At 39.1% G+C, this 21,491-nt stretch overlaps 1 protein-coding gene across 4 annotated transcripts in view; it reads left to right on the forward strand.

The window, feature by feature from the left end:
- The window catches only part of AKAP7 (A-kinase anchoring protein 7), a 154,310-nt gene that overhangs the window by 101,276 nt on the left and 31,543 nt on the right, over positions 1–21,491 (forward strand). The window lies entirely within an intron of this gene.

Raw genomic sequence — 21,491 nt, forward strand, 5'->3', positions numbered from 1 at the left:
TGCCATCGAGTCGGTTCTGGCTCATAGCGACATTATGCACAACAGAACAAAGTGTTGCCTTCCTCACAACAGTAGGTCTGTTTGAGCCCACTGATGCAGCCACTGTGTCAATCCATCTCCTTGAGGGATTTCCTCTTTCTCGCTGACCCTCTGTTTTAGCAAACATGATGTCCTTGTCCTTCCCTGGGGGTTGGTCCCTCCTGATAACATGTCCAAAGTAAGTGAGATAACGTCGCACCATCCTTGCTTGTAAGGAGCTTTCCAGCTGTACTTCTTCCAAGACAGATTTATTTGTTCTTCTGGCAGTCCGTGGTAGATTCAGTATTCTTTGCCAACACCATAAGTCAAAGGCATCAATTCTTCTTCTGTCTTTTGTATTCATTGTCCAGCTTTCACATGCATACGAGGCGATTGAAAACACCGTGGCTTGGGTCAGGTGAACCTTAATCCTCAAAGCAACATCTTTAATTTTTAACACTTGAAAGAGATCTTTCGCAGCAGATTTGCCCAATGCAATGCATCTTTTGATTTCTTGACTGCTACTTTGTAGGATCCAAGAAAATGAAATCCTTGACAACTTCAGTCTTTTCTTCATTTATCATGATATTGCTTATTGGTCCAGTTGTGAAGATTTTTGTTTTCTTTATGTTCAGGTGTAATCGATACTGAAGGCTGTAGTCTTTGTTCTTCATCAGTGTTTCAAGTCCTCTTCACTTTCAGCAAGCGAAGTTTTGTCATTTGCATATCGCAAGTTGTTAATGCGTCTTTCTCCATTCCTGATGCTGCATTCTTCTTCATATAGTCCAGATTCTTGGATTATGTGTTCAGTATACAGATTGAAGAAGTATGGTGAAAGGATACAACCCTGGTGCACAAATTTTCCAGTAGTAGTAGGTATTCAATAAATAGTGTCTGGAATAAAATGGAATTGAGAAAATGGTATAATGTAAATGCGAGGTATACAAATATACAGTGTTACTTGTCAGCCCTTCTTCCAGCTTCCTACCTAGAGTGCTCTACTGTTCTCTCTGGACAGAAAAATTCTCCCTGATTTATTTCTCACAATTAAGGAAAGGCTTACATACATTACCCGTATTGTTGAAGACCGGGCCACACGTAGAAAATAACTGAATAATAACTGTGGAGGAAGCATTTGAAAATTGACAATGAGCAGAAATGTATCAGTGAAGATTTAGGAATGACTCTTATGGATTGGAAGGAGCCCTGGTGGTGCATTGGTTAAGTGCTCGGCTACTAAGTGAAAGGTTGGCAGTTCAAACCCACCAGTGGCTCTGTGGGAGAAAAGACCTGGTGATCTGCTCTAGTGAAGATTACAGCCTAGTAAACCCTATGGGGCAGTTCTACTCTGTCCTGTAGGGTAACTATGAGTCGGAATCCACTCAATGGCACGCAACAATAACATTATGGATTGGTGAAGACCAAGGACTTCTTTTGTAGCTATAGTTATGTGCTGGCTTCCTTCCTACCCTTTCTTTCCTACGTGCACATATGCTGTATATGGTACATGATGTTTTTCTCCTTGTGTTTTATAAGAGAAAAACCCACGTTCTCTTTCCAATTAAGTATTGTAATTATATATAGCATATGACAATTTCAAATACAAATACTTATAACTTTAGTTTTAGGAAAAAACAACCAAAGCATTATAAAGGGAATTAAAAATCTTTGTTGAAAATATGACTGAAGTAGGAGCAACAGTTAAAAAAAAAATTCTTGGCTCCCTAAATTTCACAGTTAGACCAAGATTCTTCCACTGGTGATTAAAAACAGGACTTTAATAGAGATATTTACAGATAATTTCAAAGTTTTTTTTTCCAGTTGTGATTTTCAGCCCCTTTAAAAAAAAAAAAAAATTTTTTTTTTTTTTTTTTCCCTTATAGTCAAGGTCCCTGGTTGGTACAAATGGTTTGCACTTGACTAATAACCTAAAGGTTGGCAGTTTGCATCCACCCAGTGGTGCCATAAAAGGAAGGGCTGATGATCTGCTTCTGTAAAAATCACAGCCAAGAAAACCCTGTGGAGCAGTTTACTCTACAACACATGGGGTCACCATGAGTCAGTATCCACTCGATGGCAATGGGTTCCCTTATAGACAGCCCCTCACAGGAACAGTTTCCAAATATCAACATTTAACCGTGCAGTTTCAGAACATTTTCCTGTGCTTACAAAATGACTACAGAGATGCAGCAGTGGCTAAACAATGGAGGATCATTTCTTGGATCTAGGTGATAGATATATGCTTATGTGGACTGACTGAGAGTTGAATTTTTTTTTTTAAACAAGAACATAGAGATACAAAATATAGTATTGGGCCATGTCCAACGAACCGCCTTCAGGCCCAGAATAATATTTTGTGTTTTGGCACCCAATATCAACATAAAAAATTGGGATATACTCCAAAATGTCCCAGTTTCCATGGGTTAGGTTTCCATAAGTTGTCACACACTTCTTGAACTTACATACATTTTCATTGAAACCGTGATTTTTCTTGGCCTGTTTTCATAATTGCATTACCTGCCGTATAACGAAATCTTCCTCAAGTGTCTCTTTTGTGCTTAAAGGCATGTCTCCTATGGCTTCGTTCCAGAATTTGGAGGAATACATCAATTTTTTCCACTCTTTACACTTAATGATTTAATGTCCTCTTTTCTTTCCACTCTTTTGAATAAAGGAGCATTTTTTCTTTCCACTCTTTTGAATAAAGGAGCATTTATTTATTTACTGCTTTATCATATTTTCCTGTAAGTTGTAAAACTCAGATGTCCTTTAATTAATGCATTTGTAGTCTCAGAAGTGTTATATAGATCATCTTGAATCAGAATTTTACACTGAGGTTACTCAAAATCCATATATCTATCTGTCTGTCTAACCTATCATCTACCTACCTACCTACCTGCCCGCCCGCCGGCGCGCCTGCCCACCCACCTACTTACCTACCTACATATCATGTATGTATGTTGTTGTTAGGCTCTATCAAGTTGGTTCTGATTCATAGCAACCCCTAATAGAACAAAACACTGCCCTGTCCTGCACCATCCTCACAATCATTGTTATGGTCGAGCCCATTGTTGCAGCCACTGTGTCAATCTCTCTTGCTGAGAGCCTTCCTCTTTTTCACTGACCCTCTACTTTACCAAGCATGATGTCCTTCTCCAGGAACTAGTCCCTCCAGATAACATGTCCAAAGTACTTGAGATGAAGTCTTGGCATCCTTGCTTCTGAGGAGCATTCAGGCTGTACTTCTTCCAAGGCAGATTTGTTCATTCTTCTCGTAGTCTATGGTATATTCAGTATTCTTTGCCAACACCATAATTCAAAGGCATGAATTCTTCAATCTTCCTTATTCATTGTCCAGCTTTCACATGCATATGAGGTGACTGAAAACACCATGGCACCATGGCTTGGATCAGGCACACCTTGGTCCTTAAAGTGACATCTTTGCTTTTTAGCACTTGAAAGAGGTCTTCTGCAGGAGATTTGCCCAATACAATATGTCATTTGATTCCTTGACTGTGGCTTCCATGAGTGTTGATTGTGGATCCAAGTAAAATGAAATCCTTGACAACTTCAGTCTTTTCTCCCTTTATCATGATGTTGCTTATTGGTCCAGTTGCGAGGATTTGTGTTTTTTTTTTTTTGTGTGTTGGGGTGTAATCCATACTGAAGGCTGTAGTCTTTGATCGTCATTAGTAAGTGCTTCAAGTCCTCTTTAGTTTCAGCAAGCAAAGTTGTGTCATCTGTATATCACAGGTTGTTAATGAGTCTTCCAGCAATCCTGATGGTGTGTTCTTTTTCATATATTTCAGATTATTTGTTCAGCTTCCACATCGAATAGGTATGGTGAAAGGATACAGCCCTGATTCACAGCTTTCCTGACTTTAAACCATGTACTATGCCTTTGTTCTGTTCAAAGGACTGCCTCTTGGTCTATATACATGTTCTTCATGAGCACAATTAAATGTTCTGGAATTCCCATTCTTTGTAATGTTATCCATAATTTGTTATAATCCACACAGTCAAATGCCTTTCTGTGGTCAATTAAAACACATGTAAACATCTTTCTGGTATTCCCTACTTTCAGCAAAGATCCACCTGATAACAGCAACGATATCCCTTGCTCCACATTCTCTACTGAATTTGGCATGAATTTCTGGCAGTTTCTTATAGACGGACATCCTGCTGCAACCGTTTTTGAGTATCTTCAGCAAAATTTTACTTGTATCTGATATTAATGAAATTACTCAATAATTTCTGCATTCTGTTGGATCACCTTTATTTGGAACAGATATAAATATGGATTTCTTCAGTCAGTTAGCCAAGTAGCTCTCTTTGAAATTTCTTGGCATAGATGAGCGAGCACCTCCAGAGCTGCATCCATTTGTAGAAACATCTCAGTTGGTGTTCCATCAATTCCTGGAGCCTTGTTTTTCACCAGTGCCATCAGTGCAGCTTGGCCTTGTTCCTTCAGTACCATAGGTTCTTAATCATATGCTACCTTCTGAAATGGTTGAACATCAATTCTTTTTGGTGCAGTGACTCTGTGTATTCCTTCCATCTTCTTTTGATGCTTCCTGTTGTTCAATATTTTGCCCATAGAATCCTTCAAAATTGCCACTTGAAGTTTGAATTTTTAATTCAGTTCTCTCAGCTTGACAAATGCTGAGCGTGTTCTTCCTTTTTGGTTTTCTAACTCCAGGTCTTTGCACTTTTCATTATAATGCTTTGTCTTCTTGAGCAGCCCTTTGCAATCGTCTGTTCAGCTCTTTTATTTCATCATTTCTTCCTTTTGCTTTAGGTACTCTACATTCAAGAGCAAGTTTCAGAGTCTCCTCTGATGTCCATTTTGGTCTCTTCTTTCTTTCCTGTTTTTTTAATTGACTTTTTTCGTTCTTTGTGTATGATGTCTTTGATTTCATTCCACAACTCATCTGGTCTTTAGTTATTAGTTTTCAATGTGTCAAATCTGTTCCTGAGGTGGTCTCTAAATTCAGGTGAGATATTCCTAGGCAGTCTGCCATCCAAGTACTAACCAGGCCTGACCCTGCTTAGCTTCCAAGATCAGATGAAATTAGGCATGTTCAGGGTGGTATGGCCGTAGGCAGGCGGGGTATACTTAAGGTCATATTTTGGCTCTCATGGACTTGCTTTAATTTTCTTTCAGCTTCAATTTGTACTTGCATATGAGCAATTGATGGTCTGTTCTGGAGTCAGCTCTTGGGTTTGTTATAACTGATGGTATTGAGCTTCTCCATTGTCCTTTTACACAGGTGTAGTCAGTTTTATTCCTGTGTATTCCATCTGGTGAGGTCCACATATAGAGTGGCTTTTTATCTTATTGGAAAAGATTTTTGCAATGAAGAAGTTGTTAGTATTGGAAAATTCTGTTATGCAATCTCCAGCATCATTTCTATCACAAAGGCCATATTTTCCAACTACTGATCCTTCCTCTTTGTTTCCAACTTTCAAATTCCAGTTATCAGTAATTATCAATGCATCTTGCTTGCATGTTTGATCAATTCTGAGTACGGAAGTTGGTAAAAATCTTCAATTTCCTCATCTTTGGCGTTAATGGTTGGTGCATAAATTTGAATAATAGTCAAATTAACTGGTCTTCATTGTAGGTGTATGATATTATCCTATCACTGACAGTGTTGCCCTTCAGGATACATCTTGAAATGTTCTTGATGATGAGTGCAATGCCATTCCTGTTTGAGTTGTCATTCCCAGCATAATAGACCATATGATTGTCCGATTCAAAATGGTCGATACCAGTCCATTTCAGATCATTAATGCCTAGAGTATTGATTTTGTTGTTGTTAGGTGCCGTCAAGTCAGTTCTGACTCATAGTGACCCTATGAACAACAGAATGAAATACTCCCTGGTCCTGCGCCATCCTCACGATTGTTGCTATGCTTGAACACGTTGTTGCAGCCACTGTGCCAATCCATCTCGTTGAGGTTCTTCCTCTTTTTTGCTGATCTTCTACTTTACCAAGCATGGTGTCCTTCTCCAGGGACTGATGCCTCCTGATAACATGTCCAAAGCACGTGAGACGTAGTCTCGCCATCCTTGGTTTTAAGGAACATTCTGGTTATACTTCTTCCAAGACAGATTTGTTCATTCTTTTGGCAGTCCATGGTATATTCAATATTCTCCAGCACCACAATTCAAAGGTGTCAATTCGTCTTTGGTCTTCTTTATTTGTTGTCCAGCTTTCACATGCATATGAAGCAATCGAAAACACCTTGGCTTGAGTCAGGCCTACCTTAGTCCTCAAGGTGACATCCTTGCTTTTCAACACTTTAAAGAGATCTTTTGCAGCCAATTTGCCCCATGCAATGTGTCTTTTGATTTCTTAATGCTGCTTCCATGGATGTTGATTGTGGATTCAAGTAAAATGAAATGCTTGTCAACCTCAATCTCCTCTCCATTTATCATGATGTTGCTTATTGGCCCAGTTGTGAGGATTTTTGTTTTCTTTATGTTGAGGTGTTATCTGTACTGAAGGCTGTGGTCTTTGATCTTAATAAGTGCTTCAAGTCGTCTTCACTTTGAGCAAGCAAGGTTGTGTCATCTGCATAAAGCAGGTTGTTAATGAGTCTTCCTCCAGTCCTGATGCCCGTTGTTCTTCATAAAATCCAGCTTCTCAGATTATTTGCTCAACATACAGATTGAATAGATGTGGTGAAAGGATACAGCCCTGATGCACTCCTTTTGACTTTAAACCATGCAATATCCCCTTGTCCTGTTTGGACAACTGCCTCTTGATCCATGTACAGGTTCCTCATGAGTACAATTAAGTGTTTGCAGTTCTCATTCTCCGCAATGTTGGTATGATCTGCACAGTTGGATGCCTTTGCATAGTCAGTAAAACACAGGTAAACATCTTTCTGGTATTCTTTGCATTCAGCCAGGATTCATATAACATCAGCAGATATCCTTGGTTCCACGTCCTCTTCTGAATCTGGCTTGAATTTCTGGCAGTTCCCTGTTGATAATACTGTTGTAGCTGCTTTTGAGTTATCTTCAGCAAAATTTTGTTTGCATGTGATACTAATCATATTGTTCAATAATTTCCACATTCTGTTGGATCACCTTTCTTGAGAATAGGCATAAATATGGATCTCCAGTCGGCTGGCCAGGTAGCTGTCTTCCAAATTTCTTGGCATAGATGAGTGAGCATTTCCAGTGCTGTATCCCTTGGTTGAAACATCTCAGTTGATATTCCGTCAGTTTCTGGAGCCTTGTTTTTCGCCAGTACCTTCAGTGCAGCTTGGACATCTTCCTTCAGTACCATTGGTTCATGATCATATGTTAGCTCCTGAAATGTCTGAAGGTTGACCAGTTTTTTTGCTACAGTGACTCTGTGTAGTCCTTATATCTTCTTTTGATGCTTCCTGTGTCACCTAATATTTTTCCCGTAGAATCCCTCAGTATTGCAACTTGAGGCTTGAATTTCTTCTTCAGTTCTTTCAGCTTGAGAAATGCAGAGCATGTTCTTCCCTTTTGGTTTTCTATCTCCAGGTGTCTGCACATGTCATTATAATACTTTGTCTTCTCTAGCTGCCCTTTGAGATCTTCTGTTCAGCTCTTTTACTTGATCATTTTTTCCTGTTGCTTTAGCTACTCGATGTTCAAGAGCAAGTTTCAGAGTCTCTTCTGACATCCATTTAGGTCTTTTCTTTCTCTCCAGTCTTTTTAATGGCTTCTTGCTTTCTTCATGGGTGATGTCCTTGATGTCATTCCACAACTCATCTGATCTTCAGTCATTAGTGTTCAGCACTTCAAATCTATTCTTGGGATGGTCTCTAAATTCAGGTGGGATATACTCAAGGTTGTACTTTGGCTCTCATGGACTTTTTCTAGTTTTTTTCAGTTTCAATTTGAACTTGCATGTGAGTAACTGATGGCCTGATCTGGAGTCTGCCCCTGGCCTTGTTCTGACTGATGATATTGAGCTTTTCCATGGTCTTTTTCCACAGATATAGTCAGTTTGTGTACTGTGTATTCATAAGGTGAAGTTCATGTGTGTAGTCACTGTTTATGTTGATGAAAAAAGGTATTTGCAATGAAGAAGTCGTTGGTCTTGCAAAATTCTATCATGTGATCCCTGCCATCATTTCTGTCACCAAGGCTAAGATACATTTGTTCGATCTTTATGTGTTATATTTTATTTTTGATGACTTCCAATTTTCCTGTTTTCATACTTCATACATTCCACATTCCAATTATTAATAGATGTTTGCAGCTGTTTCTTCTTATTTTAAGTTGTGCCACATCAGCAAATGAAGGTCCGGAAAGCTTTACTCCAATCTTTTTTTTTTATATCATTAAGGTCAACTCTCCTTTGAGGAGGCAGCTCTTCCCCAGTTGTCTTTTGAGTGTCTCCCAACCTGAAGGGCTCATCTTCCAGCACCATATTAGACAGTGTTCTCCTGCTATTCCTAAGGTTCACTGGCTCATTTTTTCAGAAGCAGACCACCAAGTGCCTGTTCCTTGATTGTGTTAGTCTAGAAGCTCCACTGAAACCTATCCACCATGGGTGACCCTGCAGGTATGTGAAATATCAGTGGGATAGCTTCCAGTGTCACAGCAACACTCAAGCCACCATAGGATGACAAACTGACAGGTGAGTGATGGTATGTGTATATACACACACACACACACACACATATACACACACACACACACACGTGGAAACCCAGGTGGTGTAGTGGTTAAGTGCTACAGCTGCTAACCAAAAGGTCAGCAGTTCGAATCCTCCAGGCGCTCCTTGGGAACTCTACGGGGCAGTTCTACTCTGTCCTCTAGGGTCGCTATGAGTCGGAATCGACTCAACGGCAGTGGGTTTGGTTTGGGTTTTTGGTTATATACACACATGTATATGTGTATATTTATATATACATATTCATTCAGTTATAGATAGTGTGTAGCTAACACCCAAACATACAAATTGTGTCTGATAATATAGAAAAACCTCCGAGAACAGACAGCTCTGTTTAAATCCCAGTATTGTCACATATTCTCTGAGAGATTTTGGCGAAGTTACTTTTCTGAACTTAAGTTTTTTCATCTGTAAAAAGGAGATGATAATACACCTACCTGTAGAGCTGTTGTAGGGATAAAATGTATGAGTAAATGTAAAGCACTTAGCGAGTACCTGGCATATAGTAAGTTTTCACTAAATGTTAGCAGTTATTCGTCTTATCACTTGATTTTTTTTTGTGGGGTAGGGGAGGGGTGAGGAGGGGGCACTATTCAAGTAAATCACGTGCTTTTGTAATTACAAATAATTGGGTAAATGATGGCTACTTTACTAGATTCTTCTGAATGGCAGCTGTTCAGACTTGAGGGTAGTGGGGCATGGAATGCAGGAAAATAATAATTTCTTAAAACTAGAATTCTAGTCTCTATATATATATATATATATGGGGAGTTTATTTCCCAAACAATCTAGACACATAAAACTCTCAATTATTTTGATTTGAAAACTTATGCATATGAAAAATCTTACAAAATCTATAGAAATAAAATCACATTATTTATTTAATGAATCATTTTTTTACTGGAAAAAAAAAAAACAAAAAACATAACCAAACTGTGCAATATGAAGACTAATAAATCCAGGCCTAGGAGTAGCCATAAATATATAGTATGAAATTATATCCTCTCCGAACTGAGAAACCTTCCTTAACCAAAACACTTCCTTAACCAAACCCACTGCTGTCCAGGCAATTCTGACTCATAGCGACCTTGTAGGATAGGGTGGAACTACCCCATAGGGTTTCCAAGGCCATAAATCTTTATGGAAGCAGACTGCAACGTCTTTCTCAGGCACAAAGCGGTTGGTGGGTTTTAATTGCCAACCTTTTGGTTAGCAGCCAAGTGCTTAACCACAGTGCCTCCACACCTCTTTTTGGGAGACCTTAATGATTATGAAATCAGGCGCCCCTCCCTCCTTGAGGTTAAGAGATGTGCTTATCATGTGCACAACCAGGATAAAAGCCAGTTTTTAAATTACCGTCTTGAATTTCTTCACTGTTTTCTCATCTTTTATTATGGTGAATTCCTTTTTAGTGCTTATGAAAATAAGTCTGTAATATTACATAGCCGCTCCTCACTTCAATGCCAACATATCCTTTGAATAGTATTACTTAGCTAATGATAACATTTTATAAATTTTATTCTTAATTGAATATTTTCAAAAGTAGTGCCAAGGGGGATGAATTAATAAAATGAAGTGGATAGAGTTCATCACAAGAATGTTCCCTGAGCTCTGCATTATAGGGAGGGGCTTTTTTGTTTGGAGGCTGGATGCATAAGCAGTAACTCAAGATGGCAGCTAGCAGGGTAGAAAATTGGAAGAGGAGGAAGCCAGATTTCTAGCTGGTACTAAAAAGACAGGTTCCTACGTATACCCATTAAAAGCCCATTGTCGTTGAGTTAATTCTGACTCATAGCAAGCCTATAAGACAGAGCAGAACTGCCCGATAGAGTTTCCAAGGAGCAGCTGATGGATTTGAACTGCAAGGCTTTTGGTTAGCAGCCATAGCTCTTAACCACTGCGCTACCAGGGCTCCCCTACATATGTCATCAGTAAATCTGCTCTCTTATCGTTCTCCTCCCAAACATGCACACACACTGAAAATAAGACCTAGTGTTTGGAATAGGGCAACCTACTTGGTAAAAACAAATTAAGACTTCATAATGAACTTAATCTGATTTAAAGATGAAGATATCAAAACTCTGAGAAAGAGACCAAAGTTGTGTAACTTTTATTACCTAACAGATCTGGGATTCAAACCCCTGGCTCTCTAATTCTAAAGGTTTTCATCACTGCACCAATGTTAGTGTTTGGGAAATTCCAAGACATACTAATTTTCCTTAATGAGGAGTGTTTGTTGTAATATTTCTTTTTATCAACACAAAAACTAATTCTTAGACTATCTCCTTTGTCATTTTGATTACAAAATCATATAACATAAGCACTGAAAAGATCTTAAAATTCAGCTGCCTTTAGTTTTGGATGAAGGAACTGAGGCCCAGAGTGGTCCACCGACTTGTCCAGTATTCCCCAGCTGGTTAGTGACAGTCTTAGCACAAGACCTCATCCTGTGTCACCTCTCTAATTTTCAAAGTATGCCCTGGGGTCTAGTTTATTTTACCATTTTTTAAAGACTACCGACTGTTTATGTGCTTTCTAGTCCTAATAATCCACATATTATATTATTGCTTTTACGACTATTTTACTTGCAAATATTTATTTTATATTTAAAAAATAAAGCTGCATTCATTCATGTGTTGGTGAATTTGAGAGGCAATAATGGAATAGTTTAAAATTGCTGTCAATAGGTTGATATGCTGAGAAGAAATAAAACTGCATCTCAAAGTAAACTTGACTTAAAATTATAGTGTTCATATTTATGACAGACTGGAATGTCCCCTTTAAATCAAGGCAAAATAAACATTATATTTCCATTTTAAATATTCTGAAAAAGTGACAACAATTTAAGGCTATTAGCATTTCAAACATATTTAAATGTGGATGCACCTGACAGCTTCATTTAATCAGTTTAACCTTTGCCTTTTATTATATAGATCTTCACGCTATTTCTACTGTTGAGAAATCAAGTGCATAATAATTTACCCATGATTCACAGAAACAACTACCTTACTTGAATTACCCTACAATACTCCTTAACGTTTGTATTGAGACTGTAATTATCAACATTCTTCTTTCTGAAAAAAGCTATTGAAGCTATTTTAGGGCTCCCAACTTAACTAGGATTTCAAAAAAAGTACACATATAGAATTTGTAAAATTGACAGTTTTTATTCTTCCAAATTGTACTCTTTTTGTTTGGGTGAGTGTTAAAGTAGAAATACTGCATTCAGAATCACGGGAAATTTTCATTATACTGGTGCCCTCTCCTTCCAAATCCTGATGAATAGGGGTGTGTGTTTAGCTAGGAAGTAGAGGAGTAAAATAAGAATTTGGATGCCATTTCTAGCACTAAGAGCAATCTTTCATTCCTACAGTATCATAAAGTAAGGCTATTCCCAATATATCAGATTTTAAACAATTACATGAAAGCAGTTATCTCCCATCATGAAGTTCAAAACATATCGTGTCTTGAAATTAGTCGTTTTGTTGCCCTTGAATTTTCTCAGCCACCTTGTGGTTTCAGTCAGAAAGATGTCCCGCCCCTGATCTTTTTGTCAATGATGCGTCTGGATTTGGGGGATTTTCTAGGCTATTGACATATTTGATGCTACGATTTCAAAATTCAGTTTGTTGATTAATGCTTTAGTAGAGGGATAAAGGAATATTTCAAAAAGCAGATCTTTAACTTTAAAAGACAGGCTGTAAAGTGCAGATAACAATGGATACTCTTTCTTCTTGCCACTTTCCCTGTGGTTTCTATTGTTCATGCAATTTGTTGAGGTTAGTTGATGCTACTTCATACAAGTTGTGTTTTCAGTGATCTGCAGTGCTGGGTATCCCTATTCATTGAACAAACAAACAAAAATATCCTGGGGATAAAAGAAGACTCTTCCTCTTTAAATGAAAAAACAAACAAAAACCAAACCCACTGCCTTCAAGTCAATTCCGACTCATAAAAATAGCGACCCTAAATAGCAGACAGAAAATAGGATTTGGGGGATTTGAATTTCCATGTGGGATTACTGTATTTGTCCGTAGGAAGAAAGACTCATTGTGGTTAGTTCCTGGTTACCTTTCTTAAAGATACATACAGACCGCCACACCCACACCTGGTATTTATATAAGGCAGAGGGCTCACAGTTTGGTGACAATTAGGCGAGTATATGGCTACTTCTCTCGCTGACTGTCAGCCCCGAGCAGTTGCATTAGGCTGGAAGACTGGGAGGTGGAGCCTTTTGGCTCACCGCAGCGAGTTCCCCTCTCCTTTCTCTCTCCCGGCTTCCGTGTGCTGCTCCGTGGAGTGGCATAGGCAGGGTGTGCTCGCAGACCATGCAATAACCTGCAGTTTCTATCTGGGGCGCCCACAGAGAAGAACACCGGGAAAGAAAGACAGCACCAGTGCCATGGGTCAGCTTTGCTGCTTTCCCTTCTCAAGAGATGAGGAAAAAATCAGTAAGTGTGATTTGTACCGTGCAGGATCCTAAGTGGTTGACTATTTTGTGTGGCTGTCTTTTAGGTTGGGGTAGTTTTGTTTTTCCCTTATGAGCAGAATAGCAGTTTAATCGGCAGCAATTTTTATTGTGCATTTCTTGAAAGGGCTCGTCAGTGTGTAGTTATAAATTAACTGTAAAAGTACAGTAACTCAATAGATAGGCTATGTTAAAAATACAAATACTGAAAAACACTCATTTCTGATTTTGTTCTGTTGGTATTCTTAGAGCTCATTCTATACCACACCACCTAGAGTCAGAGTTTAGTTTGGAGTTTCTTTAAATCACTGCATACAATTTGATGGCATGTAGAAGCCAGACTTCATTTTCTAATCTGAAACCGGCATATTTTAAGAGCAGTACTCAATAGTAACATATAGAGAGTTAAAGCCGGGTTTAGAATGACGTGTAGTACACATTTGGAGATATTTTCGTGTATCATCTGCTTTGTTCTTCACGGAGGGAATTCAGGTGTAATTATAAGACCACTCCAAGCAAGTGATGCTGCTTTGCTTCCAGCAAAAGCCTCGCATTTTTAACCGAACGTCAGGCAGGTTCCACATCTGATGATGGCCCAGAAAACAGAACTTAGTGGTGACATTTGCCTTGAATTTTTTTTCCCTCACTGGCTCACGTGTATTAACGTACACTTTTAGCTTTGCTAAATGGAACACTGGAATTTTAATTAGTGTGCTGAATAGACTTTGCTGTACACTAAAAAAAAAAAAAAAAAATAGTGAATTTTTACATGTCAATAAAATGTTTCAGTCATACTAAATTTGCAGCCACATTTCTGTCACGTCAGTGCTTGATTCTAATTTAAACAGTCCACAGAATTTCATGATATCTGGTTCAGATACTCAGAAGACCCAGACTTCTACATCTGGTTTGTATTTTCTGCTGCTTGCTCCTCAGGAGTCTAGCCAGGGACAGATTAAAAATAATAATAATACATATCCTATACCTGTTCACTTGGGATATAAGCCAATAAGACATCTTTTGGGAAAGCTTTGGAATAAATGTCAGGAGACTTTGGAACATTTGAGTGTTAACAAGAGCTGATAGGCTGTGCTCTGAATTTTACTCATAAAAATGATACTATACAGTATGTGATGGCCCCAATCTTAAACCTCAGGTGTCCTTAACAACAAAATTGTTCACTTTCTAACAATGAGCATTGACATTCGTTTGGCAGCCCCAAACTTTTCAGATATTTGTCAGAATGATTTATTTGCAATTACTCAGGATTTTGGTTGATTAATTTCTTGGGAAACATCATTATTTGAAAAACCTTGCCTGGATAGATGCAGGGATAGTGAATTCTTTCCTTATCCTTCACCTCTCCCTGGTCCACTGCTCAGGGCAGTTGTGCTTCCCCTTTATTCTGTGTCACTTCTTCTCTGTCTGTAAACAGCCTTCTGAGCTCTCTCTGAAGTCAAGTTTCAACTCAATGAGGAATTTGTTTCTTTCTATTTTCTTATCTGAAACTGTTGGGGAGCAAAGTCATGTGTTTTATGTATAGTTCTTTCTAATTTTGACCGATTGGAAGTGGTATAGACTGCTTTTTGGGTTCACTTTCTCAAATTCCCAACATTCAAAAAGAAAATGAAGACACTACACTGTGTCTAAAGGGCAGTTCTAGTCCAAAAGTGCTAATTATGGTTAGAGTCCATGCGTACACTCCCCTTTTCCTTATTCACTCCTGATGAACCTGAGATCTTTCCCACTCTCCCCTTTCAGCTATCTTTGTCTTCGTTGCTTCACTGTTTTTTCCTCCTAATCTGCTCCACACTCCCTTCACGCTCTGGCCCCTTCTGCATGTGTTCATACACATATGCACATTGTAGAGCTGTTTCCTGATCCTGTGCTTAATCTTTCTGCTCTAGGATGGTTGAAAGAGAAGGTTCTCTACCACGTACTGTTGTACTGCCAGTAAGACATGTCTAAGTACTTCAAAATGGAGGCTTTAAAAAAAAAGTAGCAGAGAATTCATTGCCCAGCGTGCCTCCAGAAATGTAAATTAGCACTAACTGCTGGTATCTAGTTCACGGTTGTGTCGACCCCATGAAAGAATCCATAATAGAAGTTTGGGAGGGCTCAGCATTTTTCTGAACTTGGCTACTGGATTGTAGTAACCTCCTGTGCCTTGTTCATCTTTATGTCCCCACCTAGTAGCCTTGTTACCCTTCTGCGAGTCACAAAATGCCAGTGCCCACACGCTTCTAATTCTACTGCCAAGGTTTGTAGCCCTGAAATGTTCCTCCCGAGGGCAACTCATGGAGAATTGAGTGAGTTTTTGGTGAAAGTCTGAATTTGTGGGTGTTATTCTCAAAATACAGGTGAGTTGGAAAGCCCATCCTCTGCAGTACTACAGGGATACAGCAGGGATATAGCCAGCTGGCCAAGTGGTAAGAGCCAAGTGACCCCCTTATCTCCTCCCGGTGCTATTTTATTCTGCTTTTGCCTTTTGGTGGTGGTGGTAGATAGAATTCTAATTTAATTGATTTAGTATATCGATAGCAAACAAAATGATTTTTTAATCAACTAGTTGTGCATGGGCCTCAGTTTGTGTGGATAGTTGACTGTGTACCCAGAAATCTTGATAATGGGGTGAAAAATCAAGTATAATGACACTCATCTGTGGTTTATCAATTAACGCAGCACAAACCAGCTAGACCTTTTTTGCTTAAATCCCAGCAGCTTAACATTTTTCCAAAATGTATACTTTTTTGACCACAGTAAGTAGAATATACTGACAGTAAATGAATGTTTCTTGGAAGATTAGGCTCTTTCTATTGCTCTACAGAAAAATTCTTCAACATTAAAAATTACTATAAGTATTGTAGGATTAAAAAATAATGTAGATATTCTCCAATGTAGTTTTTACTGAAATCTTACATAGCTCTGATTTTCTTTGCATTACCTAATTTCTCATGTGAATTTCCTGAAAAGAATGTCCATTAACAAGAGGATTATTGCACAGGCTTACTGACCACTGCCATGTATCAATGTCATTGAACAAATCTCAAAAGAAAACTCTGTAACTAAACAGACACTCTATAGCTAATTAGAAAACATTTTACTTGCTCTTTTCCTATTGCAAATCTACCCATTTTGAAGTATATTGCTTTTATGTAAAATGAAATGGGTAAACGCGCAAAGACGAACTGAACTGCCTCATGTGGTAGTCAGCTTCTCATCACTGGAGGTATTCAAGCATAGGACAGGAACCACTCCTAAGGATGTTGTAAGGGAGAATGAAACAGCTAATAAATAAGTGCTTCTACAAGTTGATTACTTTTGCCCTCATAGTCTATGATGTTGAAAATAAAATATTGGTATAAGTATGCATTTTAACAAGACACACGTATTTTAAGTTTATGCATGAATTATGTTTTAATATAGTGGTTTTGTGTGGGACAAGTCACCAGGGTTGTTTGTAGTATTTATTTCATAAACATGAGTCAAATCTCTGGGTAGTTTGTCCCTGATGACTTCGCATCTGATGGTGTTCCTCTAATATATGAATTGAGGTATACAGTGTTGACTTCTTGCCTGCTGAATATTTATATTTTTGAACCATAATTATCATGGTGGTTATTGTTCATTTATACTCAGGGAAGTCTGTATGTATATTTTCCAATTCTTCAGAAGATTTCCTAGAAATCCTATAGCCTTATACTTGACTCTTCTCATTTCCAGTTAGGATACATTAACATCATGGTGGTTATCTTTAAAAAAAATTTTTTTTTTATTATGGTAAAAATATGTATAACAAAACATTTGCCAATTCAACAATATTTACATGTAGAATTCGGTGACATTGATGACGTTATTCATGTTGTGCGACCATCAGTGCTATCCTTTTTCAAGTGACTCTAACCCCACGAACAGAAACTCGGTATCCACTAAGCAATGAATCCTCCTTTTCTACTTCCTCCGCCCCTGATCTCTATACATTTAAAAAGCTTTGGGCTTTATACATTTGCCTATTTCATATAAGTGGGCTCCTACAATATTTGTCCCTTTGTGACCAACTTCACTAAGCATAGTGTTTTCAAAGTTCATGCATGTTGTAGTGTGTATAAGGAATTCATTTTTCTTTACAGCTGAGTAATATTCCATTTTATGTATATACCACATTTTGTCTGTCCATTCATATATCCATAGACGTTTAGATTGCTTCCACCTTTTGGCCATTGTGAATAGCCTGCAGTGAACTTTGGTGTACAGGTTTCTGTTTGCATTCCTGCTTTCCATTTTTTGGGGGGTGGTTGGAAGTTCGAGTCTACCCAGAGGCTCCTAGGAAGAAAGACCTGGTGATCTCCTTCCCCAAAATCAGCCAGTGAAAACTCTGTAGAGCACAGTTCTACTCTTACACACATGGGGTTGCCAGGAGTCAGAGGCAACTTGCTGACAACTGGTTTAGTTATATTTTCATATGTTCGCTGTATCTCACCACAAAATTTCAAGCACCCCACGCTCAGGACCTGTTTCTTACACCTTTCTTTATGGCCTCAGGCCCTAACATAGTGTCTTACCCAGAGGAAGCATGTTATAAATGCTTGTTAATGAAGAGAATGACACACATTTCCAGTTATGAGAGAATTTCAATATCACTTAGCCTATCAGAAGACAAAATTTGGAATAGTTCTGCTTAATGTTGGAACCTATAAAGAGCCTTAGTTACTGAATGGACTAGAGAAACATTTTAACAGAGTCTCACTTAGACTGTACAGCATGGACCCCAGGGAGTGTATGATAGGGTACCTCCTGTCAGTGGACAATGTCGTATTTATTTTCCTTCCTTGCTTGTAGAAATGTATTTGTGCACAGGGGACACTGCATAACTCCCAGTCTGCTGCTGCCTTTTGAAGACATATGGCCCATTCTTGGTGTGCAGTTATTGAGGAAGGAGCACTGGACAGGGAGTAAGGAGACCTGGATGGTAAACCCAGCTCTGTTACTAACATCCCATCTGACCCTGGGCAAGCTGCTAACATCTCCATCCATCAGTTCCTCACCTTTAAGAAATGGGATTGAACTACTAGGATTTTGAAAATTTATTTTTTTCGTTTGCATCTTAAAGCTAAGAGTCTAGGAAAAAAAGAATGAGTGGTATTATTGGCACGATGTGATTCTATTTAATTTATTGAATGATTACTGTGTGCTAGCTGCAATGTCAGAACTATTTTGAGAGTTACTTATGAAATGCAACTATTCAAAAATATATGCTTTCCAACTGTCTTATTTAAGAGGGGAATGGCTGGAAGCCACTGAAAGTCCCCCAGGGGTGTTACGGTACCAAGAGTTAGTAAGAGGCTAGGATCCCCCCACCCCGAAACAAACAAACAAACAAACAAACCAAGCCCATTGCCGTTGAGTCCAACTCATAGTGACCCTGTAACAGAGTAGAAATGACCTATAGGGTTTCCAAGGAGCTGCTGGTGGATTCAAACTGCTGACCTTTTGGTTAGCAGCCAAACTCTTTTTTTTTTATTGTGCTTTAAGTGAAAGTTTACAAATCAAGTCAGTCTCTCATACATAAACTTATATACACCTTGCTATGTACTCCTAGCTGTTCTCCCCCTAATGAGACACCATACTCCTCCTCTCCACCCTGTATTCCCCATGTCCCTTCAGCCAGTTTGGATCTCCCTCTGCCTTCTCATCTTGCCTCCAGATAGGAGCTGCCCACATAGTCTCATGTGTCTACTTGAGCCAAGAAGCTCATCCTTCACCAGTATCATTTTCATACTTACCATAGTCCAATCCAATCCCGTCTGAAGAGTTGGCTTTGGGAATGTTTCCAATCTGAGGCTAACAGAAGGTCCAGGGACCATGACCTCCAGGGTTCTTCCAGTCTCAGTCAGATCATTAAGTCTGGTCTTTTTACAAGAATTTGAGATCTGTATCCCACTGTTCTGCTCCATCAGGGATTCTCTGTTATGTTCCTCGTCAGGGCAGTCATTGGTTGTAGCTGGGCACCGTCTAGTTCTTCTGGTCTCAGGCTGATGTAGTCTCTGGCTTATGTGGCCCTTTCTGTCTCTTGAGCTCGTAATTACCTTGTGTCTTTGGTGTTCTTTGTTCTCTGTTGCTTCAGGTGGGTTGAGACCACTTGGTGCATCTTAAAAGGCTACTTGCTAGCATTTAAGACCCTACACACCACTCACCAAAGTGGGATGCAGAATGTTTTCTTAATACATTTTGTTATGCCAGTTGACCTAGATGTCCCCTGAAACCATGGTCCACAGACCTCCCTTCCTGCTACTCTGGCCTTTGAAGCTTCTGGTTGTATTCAGGAAACTTCTTTGCCTTTTGGTTTAGCCCAGTTAGCAGCCAAACTCTTAACCACTGTGCCACCAGGGCTCCCAGGTGGTGCCTGTTCTGCTGCCCCCTTTCTGAAGCCTGTAGTGCCAAAGAATGCATCACAGTAGGGAAGCTGTGTGTAATCCGAGACTACATTTTGCGTAAGCTTTTGGTGGGTAGCATTGTGGTAGCAGCAGTGATGTTGTGCAATGTAAGACATTTAACCATAGTCACTAGATTAGATTTTTCCTTTATTAAATAATGTATACCCAGGAGGTTTATGCTTCTGAAATTCAGTAGAGGAACATTAGAGCAAATGCAATAGTCATTCTTCTTATTTTACCTCCCTCCCTGATTCCCTCTGTTAATTCATAGTTTATATGGTAATTGTATTTCCTTTCATTGTTGTTCGCAGACCTTTCAAGAGTTTACCTGAATGCTCTGATCAAATGCTGAATGATTTTCGTTGGGCGTATCAAGGATGTCGAGTTGTTCCCAGCCCCTAATTGGCTCATGTGGGCTGTCCCCAGATGCCCTGCAGGAATGTGATGTGATTGGTCCCTAAGTTTCCTTTCCTGGGGCCATGTGAAAAAAGAGCAGAATCTGATATACATAAAAGTTTTAGCTAATGAAAGAATGCTTCATTTATTACCCCTTCTGGGGGCATTTGCTTTTTAACAAGAGCAAATTATCGCAAGTGCTCTTGGGAAGTATTTGTATTAAAATAATAAATTAAGCAGAGGTAATGATAGCCCAAGATAATCCCTAATGAAGGAATTTTATACATTAGGCTAAGGGTAGTAAAATGCTTTTGCGCATCTGATGCATCATTTCCTATGGGTAGTTGCCTTCTGTTTAGTTAAGCTGGCACTGCTTAATATGTAGGTCATTGAACTTCCGTCTACAGACTTCTGATGCCTACGGTAAAAAAACCTCCAAAGAGCTTCAAAACTCTCAGTGTCGTATGATAGAAAGCAGGGGATTTTGGAGATTGACTTAGTTTGCACTTTTGGTTCTGACATTTACTAGGTAGCTTCTGTAAGCCTCTGCACCCTCATCTTAGATAATATTTGCCTATTATGCAAATTAAATAAGCTAATGTCTATAAAATGCCTCACTGTGCTTGACACATAACAGACTGAGTAAATATGATTTCTCTATGACAAATGAGAGTCTATTAATTGAGTAAATATGATTTCTCTGTGACAAATGAGAGTCTATTAATTGTATAACCATAGTCATCTTAATGTCCCTGGACGGTACAAATAGTTGGCACTCTACTATTAACCTAAAGGAGTTCCGGTGGTGCAGGGGTTAAGTGTTTGGCTGCTAACCAAAAGGTAGGTAGTTCGAATCTGCCAGCTGCTCCTTGGAAGCCCTGTGGGGCAGTTCTACTCTGTCCTGTAGGGTCATTATAAGTTGGAATCGACTTGACAGCAACCGGTTTTTTTTACTAACTTAAAAGTTCGTGGTTTGGACCCACCAATTAGCACCACAGAAGGAAGGTTTGGTGATCTGCTTCTGTAAAGATTACAGCTAAGAAAACCCTATGGAGTTCGGTTCTACTGTGTAACAAATGGAGTTGCCAAGAAATCAACTTGAAGGCAATGGGTACTCATCTTAGAAGTCAGCTTGGCAAAACTATGTTTTATTTTCCTCATGCCTAGGAGGGAAAAAAAAGGGACTTAGAACTTCATACCTTGAATTGTCGAGTAGACTAACAGCCTTTGTCTGTGCAGCATCCTTTCCTTTGAGGAACCCCTTTCGCCTCTCTTTGGAGTTCTGTCCATCATGAAGTCCTACATACCTGCCTTAGGAATGTTTTGTGCTCTAAACAGAGTTGATGAGAGTCTTCTCTGAGATTTGATAGAGGGTCTATCTATCTTCCTTTGGGTTGTGAATGGAAAGGATATAAGCAAAGGATTGCCAGTTGGTAGGAGCGGAGTGGAAGTTGTCTTCTTGAGAATGCAGCCAGCACCTAAGAAAGTAGAGGGGAGAGATGGAGA

The sequence above is a fragment of the Loxodonta africana genome, chromosome 1 (genome assembly GCF_030014295.1).
Source record: "Loxodonta africana isolate mLoxAfr1 chromosome 1, mLoxAfr1.hap2, whole genome shotgun sequence".
Classification (NCBI taxonomy): Eukaryota; Metazoa; Chordata; class Mammalia; order Proboscidea; family Elephantidae; genus Loxodonta; species Loxodonta africana.